This window comes from Sabethes cyaneus, chromosome 3 (assembly GCF_943734655.1).
Source record: "Sabethes cyaneus chromosome 3, idSabCyanKW18_F2, whole genome shotgun sequence".
NCBI classification, from domain to species: domain Eukaryota; kingdom Metazoa; phylum Arthropoda; class Insecta; order Diptera; family Culicidae; genus Sabethes; species Sabethes cyaneus.
Window position 1 is genome coordinate 211,847,853 of NC_071355.1, and position 20,320 is coordinate 211,868,172.

General features: G+C 40.5%; 1 protein-coding gene across 11 annotated transcripts in view; it reads right to left on the reverse strand.

Moving 5' to 3' along the window:
- LOC128741304 (nuclear receptor coactivator 3) overlaps nucleotides 1-20,320 on the reverse strand; it is a 365,971-nt gene that overhangs the window by 34,301 nt on the left and 311,350 nt on the right. The gene's annotated exons all lie outside the window — the stretch shown is intronic.

The following is a 20,320-nucleotide window of genomic DNA, read 5'->3' on the forward strand; positions in this document are numbered from 1 at the left end:
GTACATTATAATGTTGCCCCCTACCATACCATTATACCAATCGAAAAGTCACAACGAAAATCACAAGGAAACATCGTGAACCGGAACGCAATGAATACATCGACGATGGCTAAAGCAATTATAAAAATTGGTTGAATCATCGTCACCGTCATGATTCACCTAGGAGGAATTGCCGCAGCCGCAGAAGGTGATCCGTGGAGAAGTGATCCGTGGAGTGCGTGATGATGAAACTGTTTGCCAATTTGAGCACTATCCAAGGAAACAACTTCCATTTGGTTTGAATATTGGAATTTTCCTTGACTATTGTCTGTTCACGGCATTCGATGGAATAATGTTTTGTTCCATAAACCGAATAAAACGGAGATATTTTTGTTGTCTTTTCTTTTTTGTATGCCAGAAGGGCATTGGGATTGTTGTATTAATTTAATCGAAACTTATTATTTTTTCGAATAAGGCCATTGAAATTGAAAAGTTTTTGTCAGAACCTTGGAAATTGGCTTGAAATGAGTCAAATTTTTTTTGTAAAATCAATTGTCTGTGGGCGCTACAGTCTGAAAAACTCAAAAAATGAGTGTACAAATTGAGTCAACGCTCCTAGCACGAAACAAAAATGGAAATTCGAACAATGGAATTTCCGAAAATCGTCCAAAAAAATTTTCCTTCGTTTTTGTCTTTTTCCTTAGATTTTTGCATAGAAAATAATAACGTATATATGATAAGCAAGAATAGATTCGGTTTTCACGTTTAAACTTTAAATAAAAATGCTTACATCCAAGTTTTTTTGCTTGATAAAAAAATTCACTTTGTTTTTATTCGCCCCCCCCCCCCCCCTTCAGTGGCCGAACACCGTTTTATAATTGCTTAGAGTAAAATATTCTTATAAAATGCCACTAACAAAAGCTCAGTGTGAAAAACTAATTTTTAAAGAACTTCTTCAGAAAATGCCTTATAGTTCTGCACTGGATAGAGATAGAAATGTTATTTCTTCAGTAAATTTGCTTGGTTTTACATTTTCTACAACTTTGTTGAAGAAACCATGTCTCTAACTACTAACTTACATAAAAAAGTTATTTTTTTATTTTTATCATAGTAAACCATTAGTCTTGGCTTTCGACTGTTTCAGATTTGGGGGAACCCGAAATGCTAAAATGAAATCAAAAGACACTAGGAAAAAAGATCCACTTTTCGTCCTTTTGGACCATCGTGCTGTGTGGAGTAGGGATGCTTTACCGGTTTTACCGAAACCGGTTTTACCGGTATTACCGTGCTATTTTTCAATACCGAAATACTGGTTTTTACGCGATCAAAAACCGGTATTTTCAGTATTTTTTTACATGGTAAATTTAATGAAAAAATAACTCAAGAAGCTTCCATTGCCGTTCAGATTATTAACGTATAAGGCAAAATCAATTCAATGCTTCGAAGTTCTGAAAATAACAGCTCAATTTTATAATTTTAACAAATGGAAAATATTTATTTAAATATCTATGAAAGTGACTTTAATAAAAATAAAATTAAGAATATTGCGCAACAGTAAAAATTTGCAATACACATTGTAGCTCTTCAGAAAAATTTCAGTGAAAAATTAGTGCTTTAAAAAATGTCATAGCATATCACGGAAGAAGAGTTCGTTTATGGACCCGTTGTTGGCAATCCTCAACGGATAGACAGGATGACTATTTTCTGAAACCACCATCAAAGATTGCATCGCAGCGAGCGTAGACTGACTTGTAAGAACCATTCATACTGCGAACTGTGAAACGTTGGCTTGCTGCCATTTCGACCATGTTCAGTTCCTGATCAGTTATTTATCCTCCGTCTTAAAATGCGTGTCTCAAAATTCACTAATGCTCTATGTCACTCAAAATAATTCGAAAAATCAGTAGATATTTCAATTACCTGGCACCATGTATCACAGATGTTTCAGCATGAACAGGGCTTTAAAAAAATTAGTAAGAAAATAAGCTGTCAATTTGGACCACAAGACCATATATTTTGGTATTACTCAAATTGTATGCAGTTTCCCAGTAAAGTCTGTCTCGTTTTAGAGTTGACACGATAAACACTCTTTCCGTACTTATTTCTTTTTAAGAGAGCTAGTCAATTAGCTGTTTCAAAAAATTGAATACCATTGATTAATGGAAACATTTTCTATAAATTTAACAATTTTTTAGTTTATTTTTCAAGTATTGGCTTTTACCGGTTTTACCGGTATTGAATTTATCAATACCGAAAAACCGGGTTTCGAAATACCCCCTCGATATTGGCATCTCCAGTGTGGAGCGAATGCAGAAGCAGAATGATACAATTGAAGAATAAAACAAACCTAATATAATGGGCGACAGTAGTTTAGTTAGTAAAATATTCGGGTGCTAACCGAAAGCGCGTGGGTACGAGCCCCACCTGCCATTGCACAATCCAATATATGTTTGGTTAAAGAATGATATCAAAACAGCGTGATTCATAAACGACGAAACATTGAGGGAGAAACTATGACCTAAAAATGACATAAATTGTTTTTAACGTAGCAGACTTAAAAAAACAAAAATGACTCAACTAATACATAAATGATCAAGAATTGATACAAAAATCATACAAAACAGTAAGAATAAACCAAAAATACCAAAAAATGATGCAATTATGATACAAAGATAATACGAAAAGATAGAAAAATTAGTCAAAATAAAAATAATATGTAGCTTATGAAACGAGAAATAACACAACAGTAGCAACAATGGAAAAAAGTAAAAAAAAAGCCACAAAAGAAATGAATATAACCAAAAAACTAAAGAAGAGATGATTCAAACGTGGAACTATAATGAGTATAGTCTTTTTACTTGCTTGAAAAAGGATTTGTTAGGTTAGAATTGTACCATTTTCATTCACGACTTAGTAAGGAAAATGGTATAAAACATAGGAATTCGACGAAAATGATAAAAAACGTTAAAAAAATTGAACAATGTAACATAAAGTAATTTAAAAATGATCAAAGTAATTTAAAAATGGCACAAAAATTATGTAAAAATGCGAGAATAAACCAAAAAGATGGCACAAGAATAACAAATTATAAATGATGCGAATATGATACGTAGAAAATACAGAATTCATTTCATTTCCGAATTTCTGATTTCTGATTATAAAAAAAAACTGGTAGCTTCTTCCTGTTTATTATTTCAGATGAGACAAGGAATGTTTCCTAGAGTTTTTTAATATCTATCCAAATTACTACTACTCTAATGGCTCGAAGACTGTATCCCAATTAGTATCGTGGCATCCAACTTTCACTCAAAAAATCACTGTATTGTAGGTATAAGTACACTTTTGTAGGTAAAATACTAAGGAAAAACTTACAACAAACAATCGACGATAAAAACTAAACAAAACTAAATCGACACACTGACTGCGACTTGTTGATCGAAACTGCTCGAATTCCGGCCGACCAACTGGTTATTATTCCGCGCAAAAAAATACCACACTGCCAAGGCAGCGAATATCAATTCCGGAAAGAACTCGTTCGTTCGTGCAGTCAGTCAGAGTTACAGTCAGATGCCATTTTTCCCAACAACGCAACGTGGTGAAATCCCTTAACAAAAGGTCAAAACCACCGGCATTCTCCCGGGCGGTGGTTGCGAAGACGGGGAGGGGAGGATATCTCGCGGAATGCGTACCAAGTGGCACGATTACATCCGCACGGAGCGAAGTTCAGCTCAGCTCAGCTAGAAAACCATCTTGATCATCAGTCAGTTAGTACAGTGCGGGTAGTGGTTGTTGCCTTCGTTCGGTTATGGACGCAGGTATGTAACGCAGTGCTGCAGCACTCACTACGGTGTTTGGTTTGGGGCACGTCACGTAGACAGTCACCGAAATTCTACCGCTCGACACGGCTCTGCTGCTGCTGTTGCTGCTGGCGCGGCGGCTCCATTCACCGTTGTTGGTGATTCAATTTTTGCACTAAACAAGCGCTTAAAACTGGGTCAAGTTCGGCCGAACCATACCATATACAGAGAGACAGAGACCGGTTCAAAAATTAGCCAACAGCACAGCCGCTGCCTTGCTGACTTGACTGCACGACTATGGGGCCTGATGGTGGTGGATTGCGCTTTCGATTCCATCCAACCCAACCAGTCACAGTCGGTTCGGTTGGTATGAGTGCGCATACCGTGGAGAAAGTGAGAGTGTGCGAAACGAGATAATTTTTGCGTCACCATGAATGGTTGTTTGCAATTGTACCTTTGACGGATGGAATGAGAAAGCAGCACTGAAATACCTCTAATTCAAGATGACAACATCAAATTAATTTTAATTTGTGCGTGTTTTTTTATTCGGAATTTCTTAGCCGAACTAGCTAACGGTCATGATTGTAGGACTAAGATCGTTTTACTTTGAACGCGCTGGAGTGCCCTTGAGCTAAAGTAAAAGCTACTACCCGGATGGTAAGGAAATTACAATATAGCAGATAAACCTCAAGGACGGGCTTTCATCATCGTTTGGTTCCTCAGAATTTCATCGGCAATTGTACGGCAGCTCGAACCTGCACACCAACCAGTACCGTACTACTAAGGTAAGCTGCTTAGTATAGGTAAGTTACACGTCAAAGCAACAACAATACCGAAAAACGGTGTCAGTAGGTCAGAGTCAATTCAGCGACTGCCTATAGACATAGCCACAGTCACGGCGGAGGCCGATACTGGCGGCCGGCGGGTGGTGCAAATGCAATTTTGGTGTATTCGGCGACGGATACCGTCATCGTCTGAATACGAGCATTCATGTACTCTACTGTACCTTGCACGTCGTATACAATGCGGCGAAGGCAGAGGCGGAAGGTTTATCTTACGATAACCACCAGCACCGTAGACACGTACGATGAAGATGGTAGTCCTTAGTAAACGAGAGTTTATACGAGCCGAGGGTGCGACTAAGTAAGTGGTCAGCAGCCGTTGTTGGAGACGTGCAAAGTGGCTTGTATGGCGAATTCTATGGAACACGGAATGTAATAGAAGGGTTTCCAGCAAAAAATATACACATATGGTACTCTATACGGAAAATTTGCCTGGAGTATATATTGATTTTTAGTTGAGAGCAAAAACGAATATGCACAAAATCGTTTAATGAATAACAGGGGATGTTTGGATTCTTGTAGTAAGTTCAACTGACCAGATGTCCCGGACTTTGCGGGACAGTTCGGGATTTGGATGACTCGTCTCTTACGATCAAGTACCTAGCCCGTAATATGTTGAAAAAAAAATACATTATACATAAGCAGTGTTTTCCTCCATTTGCTGATATACTAGATGTATGACTACCTTAAAACCGTATCAAAATAAATGGAAAACGCACACCACATGCTTTTCAATGCTTTCAATGCAATCCATCTGCAAATCACGAATACGACGTTTAAGAATTTATATTTTATATCTTCTTGGATATGACAAACGAATTGAATCAATGGTTTGAACTTTCGAAGTCGAAATGCTTTATTGACTAGACATACGTCATGAACTGGAATATGCAGATATTATATAGAATGATATCTACTGAATACGGCGGGTGGAACAAAACTTCCCATTTTAAGATATGCATATAGATTTCCAAGTCAATCCCTACCAGGTCTTCCCGCAAGGAACCGACTGGAACGAGGATTGTGGTTTTACGGCCCAAAAAGATAGTTATAAAATAATTTTTTTACAAATATCCCGGGATTTCAAAAAATTTTAAAATTACGCGTAGCAAAGACATATAAGTACATTTGAGTAAATCCTAAAAAAATGCCTAAATTCCGACATTTGTGTAAATTGACGAGATTTTAAGGTTTGTAGCATGCCATTGCCACGGCAACGCAAAGTATTTTCATGAATGTTTAAATTTCAGCTGCCGTTCATAATAAGAAACCACTTGTCCTAGAAGATCACCAATTGCACAAAAATTCAATTCAATTGGGCCGGATTTCAATTTCTTTGGGAAAACACGCCATGATAAGCAAACCCGAGCAGGAGCGAAGAGCAAAATAATATAAAAACAATATCAAACTGTGTTATAATGGTATATTTTGTTATTGAATAGATATGGAGATACATTGATAACACATTTTGTTATTGAGTAGATATTTAAAACAGTGGTTGTAAGATGAGTTTAATAACTGATTTTGTTATCACATCTTATTTTGGCCTTAAAATGACATTCGATATATTTCATACAATTTTTTTTATTGATTAAAGAGATTGCAGATTATAACTATTTTATAAAATGATTTTTAAATATCTCATATACTACTGCATTTGTTATTCAATACCTTAATAACAGTAAAACATGTTATTCTAAACTCTGAATACAGTCATGTTATTGCTTTGCTATTCAAATAACACAAGTAGTTATTCTTTTGGCCTTAAAGAAGTAAAATTTTGAAATTATTTTTTGATATTTTACCAACTATGTCAGCCAAAACAAGACCAAATTTTGATATGAGTTATTCGATTTCCAATAACACATTTTGATATTATTTTGCTCTTCGCTCCTGTTCGTGAATTTTCACAAACCTACACTCAAAAAAATCGGCACGTCTAGTTTACGCGGAAATATAGGGGTCATTCCACGTCAAGTGTCCGAGTGCCATGTAATCGACCTTCTCTTAAATTTTGTCAGATTGTTCGTTTCAGGTCAGCAAGAAAAAATCTTAAGTTTGGTGCCGATTGGACGTCCCCTCGATTAATGGGAGTTACCTCCATTTTTAATGAAAAGACACGTTTTCGTCAAATCCTCTTATTTTCTTTTGCTTGTAACTCTGGAAACAAGAGGTTTAAAAAGACCATTTTATCATGTTTCCAAAGAAAATTGCTCAAGGAATCCGAAAAAAATATTAATTTTAGAGGCAGTGTTGCCAAATATTTTCAAATTCGATTTAAAAACTAAATTTGCATTTTGCTCTCTATGAGTACAATTTGATTTCAAAAATTCCAACTTCATCGTATTCCTCAGATTTATTTACATAATAATCACTCAAAACCAAGAGGTGTTCTTTGCCGATCCAGAGTTATCGCGATTTGAAGAAAGAAATCAGCGATTTTTCATAAATAATGAAGGAGAATTTGACGAAAACGTGTCTTTTCTTTGAAAATGGAGGTACTCCCATTAACCGTTATGTGTACGGAAAATTTAACACCCATAATTTTTTTACCCCATAAGTGTTCGGATGGGTACCCGGGTACCTACCCAGCAAAATGAAATACTTCTAACTTTTTCATCTCTTGACCGATTTTGAAACTTGACCCGTTAAAAATTGGAAAATTTGTCTATTTTTAGCATGTAGGACCGGAACGACCTTACGTCTTTATCTGGTTCCCGTAAATCCGGGTCTCCGGGACCATGTTCCAGACCCTAGACAAATTTGTACAATTGTTAATAAAACCACACAATATTGGTATCAAAATTCATGACATCACGCATGGAGTTGATGTTTATCCATTTTATGTTCATTTAGCGAGTACTCTCCGGAATGGCCACTCCGGAGCAGGTTTCGGTTGGGTTCTATGAGGCCGCTAACATGTTTGGATAGAAACCCTAGCAATATATATGGCAAAATTCATGAAATCTCTCTAGGAATTGATTTTTATCTATTTTAAATCGATTCGACGAGTTGTCCCAGAAATGGCCATTCCGGAGTAAGTTTCCGAGGAGCCCAATATGGCCACTAACTTATTTGATATAAAAAGAAACTTCGGCAATATAGGTGTCAAAATTCATTTAATCACTCCAGTAGTTGATTTTCATCCATTTCGAGTCCATTTGTTGAGTTGTCCTCGTAATGGCCACTTCGGGGACATCTCGTCAGTTGGATTCAAAATGGATAAAAATTAACTCCTGGAGTGATTTCATGGATTTTGACATACCTTTTGCTGGGGTTTCTATTCAAACATGTTAGTGGCCTCATATGGCCCCACAGGAACCTGCTCCGAAGTGTCCATTTCGCGGACAACCCATCAAATGTACTCAAAATAGATAATAATCAATTCCTGGGCGGATTTAATGAATTTTGGCGTTTCTATCTAAACATGCTTGTGGTCATAAAAGTCCCCACGGGAATCTGCCCAAAAGTGGTCATTGGGGGAAAAGTCATCAATTGGACTTAAAATGAATAAAACTCAACTCCTGGAGGAATTTCATGAATTTTGACATACATATTGCTAGGGTTTCTATCCAAACATGTTAGCGGCCTCATGAGGCCCCGCAGGAACCTGCTCCGGAGTGGCCATTCCGAAGACTACTCGTTAAATGGACTCAAAATCGATAAACATCAACTCCTGAAGTGATTTCATAAATTTTGATACCAATATTGTGTGGTTTTATTGACAATTGTACAAATATGTCTAGGGTCTGGAACATGGTCCCGGAGATCCGGATTTACGGCAACCAGACGTATTTCCAGGTCTTGTTTGTCTCGTACTCTAATAAAAATAGACAAATTTTCCAATCTTCTGACGGTTCAAGATCCAAAATCAGTCAAGAATTGATAAAGTTAGAAGCATTTCATTCCGATGGGTAACCGGGTACCCATCCGTACACTTATGGGGTAAAAAAAATTCAAAGCTCCCCCATCGACCACCCCCCCCCCCCCCTGCTATTACAGGCAGTCTGATGATGGCGAACGGTTTATTCCCACTAGTTACGTGCATTCTATGAGATTTACCTGGCTGAGTTGAGGTAAATCTTGTTTTTCTAGGCAATAAAGTCTGAAAAGGTAGCCGGGTACCCAGCCGAACACAACGGTTAATCGAGGGGACGTCCAATCGGCACCAAACTTAGGGTTTTTTTTTGCTGACTTAAAACGAACAGTCGGACAAAATTTGGTTCAAATCCGAGAAGGTCGATTAAAACATTAATAGTTTGTACTTTTTCTCGGTCACTTGACGTGGAATGACCCATAGGTAACTGTCATCCACCGCAGTTTTCATGTAAAGTTCACGTGAATTTTTGGTAACTTACACTTATACCAACCGGTTTACGTGCAATCCCATTAAACTTGATCATTTTTCGTATTAGCTATAGCACCTGAAGCCCATGTAAATTGCTGTACAGAAGTTTACATGATTTTTTACGTGGATGAGACGTGTCGATTTTTTAGAGTCTAGTTACGAGAAAAACTTTTGGCGATAATTCGGTGTTTGCTGTGGTTTCCAGCAACACTTTTGCGCTTCGCTGGTGAATTTTTGTTTCTAAAGCTGCTTGTTTGAAATCAACCAATCAAGAAGTCGGCTCCACTTGGATGGCAAATCGGCTATTTTCGGTATTAGTTGTCACTGGGTTTGATCTGGTTGAAGCCATTTTACGAGTGTTGGTGAATTGGCGATGAGTGTTAGGTGAACGATTGTCGACAGCCTGGATCGGGGAGAAACCGAAAACCGGAAACAGCAAAACACGATCCCGGAAGTTGTGCGCTACGATGCTGACGAAGTTCGATTGTGTCGAAGCAGAATTCAAACTACTTTCTGGGGAGCAATCAATTCAATTAAATGGCTTGCCATCCTAAGACAAAGTCTGTTGAACAGGGTTTCTCCATATACCTCGGTTGTGGGCTACTGCTCTCCAATTTCTTGGTCATCGAGTACACTCCACCAGATCTCGCACCACCTGGTCCGGATTTGATCATACCGGATTTAAGGCGAACACCATCTTTGTAAGGCAGTTGTCCGGCATTCCTGCAACATGCCCTGCCCATCGAATCCGTCCAACTTTAGCCACCTTCTGGCTACTGGGTTCGCCATAGAGCTGTGCGAGTTCATGGTTCATCCTCCGCTTCCATACTCCGCGTTCTCCCGTTCGCCACCGAAAATCGTTCTTAGCACTCGTCGTTTGAAAATTCCAAGCACTCGCAGGTCGTTCTCGAGTATTGTCCATGTTTCATGCCTGTAGAGGACAACCGGTCTAATAAACGTCTAGTAAAGGGGGACTTAGTCTGCTCGACCGCAATTGTTTGTGAAGCCCATAGTAAGCACGACTTCCGGTGATAATACGTCTCCGAATCTCAAGGCTGCTATCATTGTCCGCCGTTACCAGTAAGCCAAGATATACAAATTCGTCGACTACCCCGAATTTATCGCCGTCGATCTCGGCTTCGGTTCTGCTGGCCAGCTTGTACTTTGTTTTAGTCGTATTTACCTTTAACTCTATGTTTTCTGCTTCGCACTTTAGTCCGGTATACTGTTCAGCCACCGCCGTAGATGTTCTACCGATAATATCCATGTCACCGGCAAAGCAGATGAATTGACTGGATTTGTTGAGGATCGTTTCCTGTGTTGATATCCGCTCGGTTCGTAACACCTTGACGAAGCCCTCTGTGAGATTCGAATGAACTTGACAATTCACCCGAAATCCGAACATAGCACTGTGTACCATCCATCGTAGATTTAATCAATTTGAACAGCTTCCTGGGGAAGCTGTTTTCGTCCATGATTTTCCATAGCTCTTTCCGGTCGATGGTATCATATGCGGCTTTGAAGTCAACAAACAAATGGTGCGTGTTAACTCAGTGTTCACGGCCCTTTTGCAGGATCTGCCGCATCGTAAATATTTGATCCGTTATAGACCGACCTTCGACGAAGCCAGCTTGATAAGTTGCCACAAATCTGTTCGCAATTGGTGATAGTCGGTGGAAAACGATTTGAGGCAGCACTTTATAGGGGGCATTGAGAACGGTGATCGCTCGATAATTCTCACAGTACAACTTTTAGCCCTTTTTTATAGATCGGGCAGATAATCCCATTTTTCCACTCCTCCGGTAGCTGCTACGTATTTCAAATTCTAACCATTAGCCGGTGCATACAAACGGCCAGCTTTTCTGGTCCCATTTTAGCCATCTTTCCCAGCTGACTTGCTGTTCTTTAGCTGCCCTGATGGTCTCCCTAACTTCGCCTATCGTTCTCGTTTGTTGCACCGTCGAAATCGCTTTCCCTGCCGCCATGGTTCTCCGCCTGGGCGCCATTCAGATGTTCGTCGAAGTGCTGCTTTCACCTATCGGACACCTCAGGATCGTCCGTCAGAATACTGCCATTCTTATCCCGACACATTTCGGTTTGCGGCACAAAGCCTTTGCAGGATCCGTTCAGTTTCTGGTAGAACTTTCGCTGCTGCAGCCGCTCCAACTCTGCAAATTCCTGCTCTTCCAGGTAGCGCTTTTTCTCTCGGAAGATTTGGTTTTGCTGCATCTTCTTCTGTTTGCGTGTTTCCGCGTTCTGACGTGTGGCACTGCGCATCTTGGCCGCTCGCGCAGCGTTCTCCTCATCCATCACCCTCCTACAGTCATCGTCAAACCAATCCACAGTGGTTTGATTGCTCGGAATCGTGAAATTTTTTAATAACTCTTTTCATAGTGTTTTATTCAATATGGCGTGTTCGGAAGAATTTCTGTATATCAATAGACGATGATACTCAAAGAGACAAATGACTTAACATGTTTTAAGATCAGTTTTTCACTTTAATTATATCTCGGTTGCCAGTTTTTGCAACTTTTTAATCAATAGCAGTACGAAATATAACTAATTATTACCTACATTGTTCATTAACTCGCTCTGTATGGAAGATATGTGTTTAGTTTCTTTTGCAAAAGTGTGTGTTTTTAAGAGATGCAAATGTTTGTAGCACATTATTTTTCCCTAAATCACATAATTTTGAAGCTATAGTGAAAAAACCGATTTTTGGGTATCCGTCATGAAAGACGCTTAATATCTCAAAAACTGTAATACTTAGAGGAAAATTGAATTCAGTAAAAAGCTTCATAATAAGATTATCTACAACTTTTCCGAACATACAATAGCTCTATATCGTCAAATAAGAAAGTTAAATTTTGCAACGCCACCTGTGTTTGAGTTCCGCACTAATACTAACCACTAGTCGCTGCGTCTATTGATATACAGAAATTCTTCCGAAGGAGCCATATTAAAAAAAACACTATGAAAAGAGTTATTAAAAAAGTTCACTTCCGAGCAATCAAACCACTGTGCAATCGTTCCGCTGATTCCGAGCCACATATCCGATGGTGCTCTCCGCTACACTGATGACTGGGGAGCAAGTTTTTACGACAACCAGACATTTTCAAGCATATTAAACTGTCGAAGCTCGCTAAGAAATATCTGGTTTGACGTGCTATCTATAGCTGTGGTTTGAAAAACGACATTTTCATTGCAATCAGGACCATCAACGAGAAAATTTACGTGAACGAGATGCTGGAAAAATATATGCTGCCTTTCTAGAAGTAATACGATCGTTTCAAGCTGTTTTGATCGGAGCTCAGGGCAAACTGGCGGAGTTTCGCGGCGAGTAAAGTGACCGAGGAGGCTGGACAGACCACGGGGGTGACCGAGGAGGCTGGATTACGCTCGAATGGCATCTTACATATAAAAATGGATTTCTGTCTGTCTGTCTGTCGGGATGTTCCTTGTAGAATCAAAAACTACTGAACCAATCGGCGTGAAAATTTGCATGTGGAGGTTTTTGGGGCCAGGAAAGATTTTAGTGATGGTTAGAGACCCCTCCCCCCACTAAGAGGGGGGAGCTCCCGCACAAATGAAACACTAATTGCTGCATAACTCGAGAACTAATCAAGGAAATAAAACAAAATTTGGCATGTGGGTGTTTTTGGTGACAAGAATTTATTCTATGGTAAATTGAGACCCCTCCCTCGTTAGAAGGGGAATTGTGACTCCTCTCCCCTTTAGAAGGGGGGGCTTCCATACAAATAAAATACAAATTTCCTCATAACTCGAGAACTAATCAAGCAAATGGAACCAAATTTGGCATGTGAAGGTTTCCGAGGGCAAGAATATTTTCTATGGTGAATAAGGACCCCTCCCCACTTTAAGAGGGGGGCTCCTGTACAAACGAAATACAAATTTCCTCATAACTCGAGAACTAATCAAGCAAATGGAACCAAATTTGGCATGTAGGTGTTTTCGGAGGTAAGAATTTTTCCTATGATGAATTGAGACCCCTCTTCACTTTAGGAGGGGGGGGGTTCCTATACAAATGAAATACAAATTTCCTCATAACTCGAGAACTAATGAAGCAAATAGAACCAAATTAGGCATGTGGAGGTTTTTGGAGGCAAAAATATTTTCTATGTTGAATTAGGACCTCTCCCCACTTTAAGAGGGGGGGCTTCTACACAAATGAAATACAACTTTCCTCATAATTCGAGAAGTAATCAAGCAAATGGAACCATATTTGGCATGTGGGTGTTTTTGGAGGCAAACATTTTTTCTGTGATGAATTAGGGCCCCTTACCTTTTTAGGAGGGGGCTCTCATACAAACGAAATACAAATTTCCTCATAACTCTAGAACTAATCAAGCAAATGGAACCAAATTTAGCATGTGGGTGTTTTTGTAGGCAAGAATATTTTCTATGGTGAATTAGGACCCCTCCCCGCTTTAGGAGAGGGGGCTCCTATACAAATGAAAAACAAATATCCTCATAACTCTTAATTCTCTTAATTCTTAATTCTCAATCAAATGGAACCAAATTTGACATGAAAGTGTTTTTGGAGGTAAGATTTTTTTCTGTGGTGAATTGAGACCCCTCTCCTCTTTAGAAAGCGAGTTATGACCCATCTCCCCTTTAAGAGGGTGGGCTTCCATACAAATGAAATGCAAATTTCCAAATTTGGCATGTGGGAGATTTGGGAGTCTTGAATTTATTTTATGATAGTTAGAGACCTCTCACCCCTGTGGTAGGGGGCTATGGACTCTCATACAAATAAAACAGAAATTTTTGCGAAACTCAAAAACTAATCGAACTTGAGAAATTCCAGACTCTTCCATAAAACATTAGTCAATAATAAGACCACAAAAACTATCTATAGTAACACTAGATCATTCAGGACGAGACGGCCGCGAGTGTTGCCGGCGACTCACCGTCGGAAGCGCCGCCTACTGGGGGGAGGCAACGCTCCGCAGAAATCACTACTGTATGGTTTATTTGTTTTCCTGGGTCTACCTGGGTTTCCTGGAATGAGCGACAGCGAGTAAGGAGAGGATCGCGAAATGGTACTTTCCACAAAAAAGTTTTTCGAGAAATGGTACATTCCGCTTAAGGTTTTTCGCAAAATGATATTCAGTGAAATGTTGTACAATCATGGCCAAAATTACTTTCCGCTTTCTGGCTATGCAATAAGTGGACAGGGGATTTGTTTTCTACTTTACTGTGAGGAAAAATTGCAAATTTGCATATTAAATTACCCATTCCTGGTAACTAACAAGCATTAACATAAGCAGCAAATCAGCGTATCTGGCATTTTATACTGCACGTTGTTGTATATTAGCTTTTTGACTGCAAAGGTGTTGTAAATTGGCATCCAAAATTGTATACAAATTCATCGTGTCGGTAATTAGCTGTAAATTAGCATTGTCAGCACTATAAGAAGGTTATCAGTAAAGTAGCTGTATATTTTGCCAAAATAGCATTGAAGTAGCATTTAAGGCGACTGAAATGCTTATTGGCCTACGTTTGAATAGCATTGGTGATGCTTATTGGTTACCTGGAATGCTTTCATAGTTACGTAAATGCCAAAATGAATCGGTTGAACTCCTCAGAAACTTGCAAAATTCGAGATTGTGACAAAGATCATCCGAGATTCATGATTTATGTATAACACAGGTTAATTTGTGGCAATACGAAGTTTGTCGGGTCAGCTAGTTAATACATAAAAATCAATGTTTGTCTTTCGGCTCATTCGTTTTAAAATTTCAAGAGCTTTAAAATGAACAACATAAAAAACACCATCAATGATTATTGTAAGAATTTGAATGAATTTTGAGCTGTAAATCTCATGCTCAAAATAAGCCTTATTCGGAACTAGCATTCTAAAATTTTTAAACTTGACGCTTAAAATACAATTTTTTTTTATAATTTATCAAAGCGACGTCGAAATTTCTAAAGAAATTTATTATAGCATGACCGAATATACTACACAAACACCGATACTGTCAACATTTCTTTCTTTTTTCCCTCTCTCTTTCACTCGTGACGCATCTGACACAGTGATACACTCACCTGTCGCTGCTCGCTGGGTGTTTCCGAAACGAAAACCAAGCGTGTAGACCTCAACCTTTCCCTAGATCGTCGCCGGTCGGTGTGATCGTGAAAAATGCGAAAGCATTGCGCCGACCTGCGAACTCCCACCGCACCGTTGTCTCCTTCCGAAGATAGTGCCAACAACAACAACAACACCGACGACCACAACAGCAGCAGCAGCAGACAGCGGTAATAACAAAGCACAAGCCAAACAATCAACAGGGTGAAAATTGCATGCTGTGTGTGACCCACTTCGCAGCGGCGGTGGTCCGAGTGCGCCAGTGTGTGCGCCCGTTCATCATTGACCCGATTTTTATAGCGCTTTTATTTCGCACAGAAAATGGAAGCACCACCACCGCACCGCTACAGTGTCGTCCTACGGCAAGCAGAAGCAACCAGCAAAAGTGGCAGAGCCGGCTCTCACTCACTCGGTCGCTTGTTTGCCGTAGGTATTTGCACGGAAATAAGATCGAAAGCAAAACGTGTCGGTACCGACCGCCATCAGCCGAATAAAATTGTCCAAGTCCATGGTGGTTTCGCTGTTCAATGGTTTATTTTTATTTGCCCGTTTTATTTCTGTTTGTCCTTTTGTGCTCGCCGTTCGGCACACGCGCACGCGTCACGCACTTTTCGAATTTTCGCGAGCCCTCTCTCGGTGGGGCACGATAAAATATGGTTATTTTATTGTACCCCACTGTCAGGCGATGACATGAAAGTCGTTCTTTTACCGGGCATGGGTGAAGTTGGTTAGCAAGATGACATTCTCGATGGCAATGATGTCATCTGCTGGCTAACGAGGATTCGTGTTTATCGTGATCAAACGTTTTTTTTAGCTCCAAAAATCCGCCACCTCAAACGAACACGTGACAATCTCTCCGCCCGACGATTGTTACACAATACAGCTGCTGTTGTCAGGTGGATTAATTGCGTAGCCCACATCATCTGTGTGTGCGTGCTTTATACATATTTTCACTTATGCCAAGCAATGAAAGAAACGTAATCAACCAATCGCTGCAAGCGATCGTTCATACGACGAATCGAATCATGGCGCTATCGCGTCATGACGCATTCGATTCGGTTCCACCACCGGTATATGCTTGCTAGCTGGTTGGCTGGCACCAGGCTGGCGGGTACCATCTGCCAAGATAACGCCCCGAAGCTGTGCTTTTTTCCTTTTGCACATAAGTACCACCGGTTGATTGTTGTAATACCGTAACAAAATGGGTATTAATAATCAACCAATTGTGACCGATAATGATGAGTTTACGAAATTTTGGGCAATTGGCCGGCGTCCGTCGGGGTGTGGGGAAGAAGCAATTTGCGGGCTGCGATGTGGAGCGTCGTCTCGTTTCGGCGAAAGTTTGCAATTTTATTTTCAGTTGTCATCAAGAAGGAATTGTGTTTGACTTAGCCAGCGAGCGAGGCTATATTCCATGCAACTTTTAAACTCATTCGAAATTTTTATTATAATATTGCGATGATTTTTGTACTGTTCGGATAGTGAACTAAATACTTTTATTTGATTGAGAAAAACATATCGGCACCAACTTTCCAAAAGGGTCAATCTGCAAAATGTAAACAAACCCTATGCCTAGTCCAGCAGAAAATAGCCGTCACTCGGTTTGTTTACATTATGCAGATTGGCCCTTTTGAAAAGTTGGTGTCGATATTTTTAATAACTAAAAAGTTTGCAAGTACAGAAGAACACGTGTTATGAAATACGGATTCCGTGAAGGATTCCTTTAACAAAAATTTAATAACTATCCAGAAACGTTATTAAATAACCGCATTTGCTGTTTATTCCTCGGTCTTATTTTCGTTGACGAAAAAGATGCTGTAAATTTCGATTGTTACAGCAACACAACGGAGACGGCGACGAAACATGAACGGAAAAGTGAAACATGACGAACGGGAGAAATTTTCATCACCACCGTGCTTCCATTGTTTCGGTGCGGAATTAATACTTTTAATTGCTACTCCGAGTCGAGTCGTTGATTTGCTGGGACCAAGCAAACCAAAAGCCGCACCTGCCCGTGTGAAGATTGTCGGGTGCCGTGAGACCGAGGAGGTGCGGTAGTTTGGCGAAAAAAAAGAAGGTTCTCTCTGTGAAGGAGACCGGTGGCCTTGAAAGAATGGAATGCGGTTCCATAATCGTCATGCAGAATGGGTTTGAAAGAGAGAGAAATTGTTTTGAATGAGGATTTTTGCTTTTTGCTAGCCGTGTAAGCTCTTTTTGATAGTGGCTGTGGCATGCAGTAACTTTCAAGCTGGCTGATTTAAGCGCTTTGATCAAATTGTTTGAAAATACGATGTTTTCACTGTACTTACAATAAAATTGGGTCGAAATATTCGAGTTGCAAATAATGTCGTGTTTGTTACTAGTCCAATTTGAAAAAAAAAGACAATTTGGCAAACTTAATAAAGCAAACACATATAAAGTGGCATCGATCTGTATTTAAATCCAAGACTATTTTAATGCTTGCGAAAGGTTACCACAGATACTAACCTGTCGCAGTGTTGAATTTCAAAGCGTGCAAATTTGTAGAATGTGACTACTTTTACTAACAATTAGTTGACCGGATTGCCAATAATTTTGCTGCCGGAAGGTGAAACCCTTGATTACGACGACACTTGTTTTCAACAAGACGGCACTACATACCATAGAGCCCGTGCAGCGTTGGCCTTTTTGCGACACCTTCTTGGTGATCGTAGCTACTTTGCACAGATCGGACGTGAAGAGCTCTTTCGTCCCGTTATTGGTAGAGAAAGCTTCCATCCTACCACAAGCGACAAAGGCCTGAGGCTAATCAACTTCGCTGAACCAGAGGAATGGTTATCTGTAGTAATTTTACACGATGGAACATTCGGAAGCACACCTGGAAACACTCTAATGGAGAGGACTACTCTCAGATCGACCACGTTCTGGTTGATGGCCGGCACTTTTCTGATGTCGCAGACATGCGATCCTTCCGGGATCTAAATCTCGACTCGGATCACTATCTCGTAGTAAGCAAAATCCGCGCCCGGTTGTCCAACGTATTCAAATCGAAACCAACAAGGAAGATACGACTGAACATTCGGCGGTTATCCCTCCTGGGAAACGACAAGGAGGGAACCGGATTACCGAAAGATCGGAGCTGGCTAGGCGTTGGAAACAACATTTCGATGCATTGTTGAATGGTGAACAAGATGGAGCGGTCAACAAACACAGGATAACGATTGAAGATGAGGGACAAGCTGTGGATCCACCAACTTTGGACGAGGTTAGAAGAGCAGCGAGAGAGCTGAAAAACGGCAACTCCGCCGAACTTTCGAAAGTCGGGAGCGAACGGCTGTATTGTGCAATCCATCAGGTTATACTAAAGAACTGATGCGGAATTACCTACGGACTGGTTGGAAGGTCTCTTATACCCTATATACAAAAAGGCCCATCGATTCGAATGCAGCAATTACCGAGGAATTACTCTCCTCTGCATACAAAACTCTTTCGCATCCTGTTTCTCAGACTAAGACCGTTGCAGGAAACCTTTGTTGGCGAATACCAGTGCGGTTTTCGAGAGGGACGCTTCACGACGGACCAATTGTTTACCATACGACAGATCCTTGATAAATTCCGGGATTGTTTATAGATTTCAAGGCGGCGTACGATTCAGTTAGACGAAATGAGCTGTGGCAGGTTAAACTTGAACATGGTTTTCTAACAAAACTGATTAGACTAATGCGTGCTACCTTTGATGGTTCAAAATCAAGCGTCAGAATAGCGGGTTAGACATCGGACTCGTTTGTGACGTTAGATGGTTTGAAGCAAGGTGACGGACTATCGAATTTTCTGTTCAACATTGTTTTGGAAGGTGCTATTCGAAGGGCAGGCGTGCAGAGAAGCGATACTATCATCACGTAATGTCATATGCTCCAAGGCTTTGCGGACGACATCGGAAGAAGCGTACACGCGTCTTAAGGAGGAAGCTGCGGGGATAGGGTTTATCATAAATTCTACCAAAAAAAAGTACATGGTGGCTGGTAGAAAGCGCGGTAGCCCTACGGGTGTTGGAACAGCCGTGGTGTAGATGAAGATACTTTGGTAGTAAGTGGTCGACGAATTTGTCTACCTTCTCAAGCAACAATGTAAGTTTTATTGTACTCTTATAGCGGTCTTCATGACTAACTTTGATCTTAAATGCCTTCATAAGAGTGTAACAAAACCCAAAATGTTACTTGGGTTGGTACGTTAGTGACATGTGACAACGATGTGAGCCGTAAAGTAAAACGGCGGATAGTGGATGCCAACAGGGCCTTCTACGGATAACGTAACCTGCTGAGGTCCCGTAGCCTGCAACTCCGTACAAAACTCGCGCTCTCTAAGACGCTAATTCTCCCGGTGGTACTTTACGACCACGAAGCTTAGCGTTGACGAGCTCTTAGCGTTTTCGAGAGTAAGATCCTGCGATCGATTTTTGGCGGCATATTAGACGAAGGAGTGTGGCCCCGGCGCATGCATCATACGGCAGGCTACAATGGGTTGACCACTTAGCAAGAATGCCGGATGAGAGACCAGCGAAAACAATATTCAGCAGAGAACCTGACAGACACCGACGACTTCGAGGCAGATCCCGTACCCAATCGTTGGATTAGCGCTGTTGACGAGGATGCTAGAACAGCGGGTGTTAGGGGCGATTAGAGAGCGGTAGCCCAAGACCGAGAAATGTGGAGACGGTACCTGAATTCTGCATGGATTCGATAAGCGGGTTATCGCCAAAAAAGTAAGTCAGCTACTTTGGAATTGCAAACTGAATTGGTTTCGCAGTTTGTATGATCTTAGAAAAAAGAACCCACATTACTCGTGTTTATTCGTTCCTTATCGCGCTCCAATGCCCCCAGTTGGCTCCGAGGTATGACGCTGGCCTAAGAAGCCAGCCATCGTATGTTCGAATCTCGACTGGGAGAGGCTGTTAGAGTCAATAGGATCGTAGCAACTGGCCCTGCAATGGTCCTGCACTATAACAGCTGGCTGCGAAGTCTGTCGTATAAAAACAGAAGGTCAAGTTTCGATAACGGAATGCAGCACCTAGGCTTCGCCTTTACCGTGCTCCAGTCTTAGTCAAGGAGATTTTGAAGATAACCATTTTTGGCAATCAATCTTTTTTCAAAAACTTTTTAACCACTAGAACGATTAAAATCGATTTTGATACCAAATAAACGGTATTTTAATGAGCTTGCGAGGAAAAGTCTTATACTGAGCCTCAAAATTAAACGATTGCAAAAAA